The sequence below is a fragment of the Perca flavescens genome, chromosome 5 (genome assembly GCF_004354835.1).
Source record: "Perca flavescens isolate YP-PL-M2 chromosome 5, PFLA_1.0, whole genome shotgun sequence".
NCBI lineage: Eukaryota > Metazoa > Chordata > Actinopteri > Perciformes > Percidae > Perca > Perca flavescens.
This window is the reverse complement of record NC_041335.1, coordinates 13,249,683-13,250,388: the sequence shown is the minus strand read 5'-3', so window position 1 is coordinate 13,250,388 and position 706 is coordinate 13,249,683. Positions and strand designations below refer to the sequence as shown.

General features: G+C 35.1%; 1 protein-coding gene across 1 annotated transcript in view; it reads right to left on the bottom strand.

The window, feature by feature from the left end:
- Window positions 1–237: 237 nt before the first annotated feature.
- Window positions 238–706, bottom strand: part of surf4l (surfeit 4, like) — a 16,086-nt gene continuing 15,617 nt past the window's right edge. Inside the window, exon 6 of the mRNA XM_028579076.1 lies at window positions 238–706. This exon is cut by the window's right edge and continues 1,110 nt beyond it. The gene's annotated coding sequence lies outside the window, so the exon portion shown is untranslated.

Below are 706 nucleotides of genomic sequence, written 5' to 3'. Positions count from 1 at the left end.
CGATAGTTTCAGTTTTCTGTGTTTTGTGTTAACAACACTCCCATTTTAAAATGTTACTTTTAGTATAAATACTATAGTGTCCAAAAGATGTCCTCATGGAGCAGAATGATCCGGTCAGTAAATATATGTTAGATAAATGTAGTGTAAAGTACATGTAAACTGGACTAAAGTCTATACTGTTTACACATTATTAATAACATTGACATATTAACATTAAATAAATGCAGCAACACAGAATGCTTCACAATGCTGGACTGGTTTATTAAACATCTTCTACAAAAACACGTGATAGAAAATTATTTCACTTTGTCACAACTTTATAGATACTCCGAGACAAAACACACACCGAGAAACCAACGGCAACAAACAACAAAACAGAAGCGAAACCGTAAAAATGTAAACCGCTCCACCTGCTGGACACTTCCAGCCATTACAACAAAAATAATATTTGATTATTTAGACTGTGCTGACTGATTTCTGATGTTTCAGCTGATTTAAAAAAACAATAACAAGTCGAAATGTTTCTCTGTAAAATAAACATGTTGACAGCAGCATTCATACAACACACACGAGGAGAAATCTCTGATTGGTCACTCAGAAAACTGAGGGGGAGGAAGAGGAGTGTGAAAATGGAAATAAATAGCATAGAGAGGAGGAAATTTCGGAGCAGATCTGGAGTCCGATGTATAAATCATGCATGCGCCAT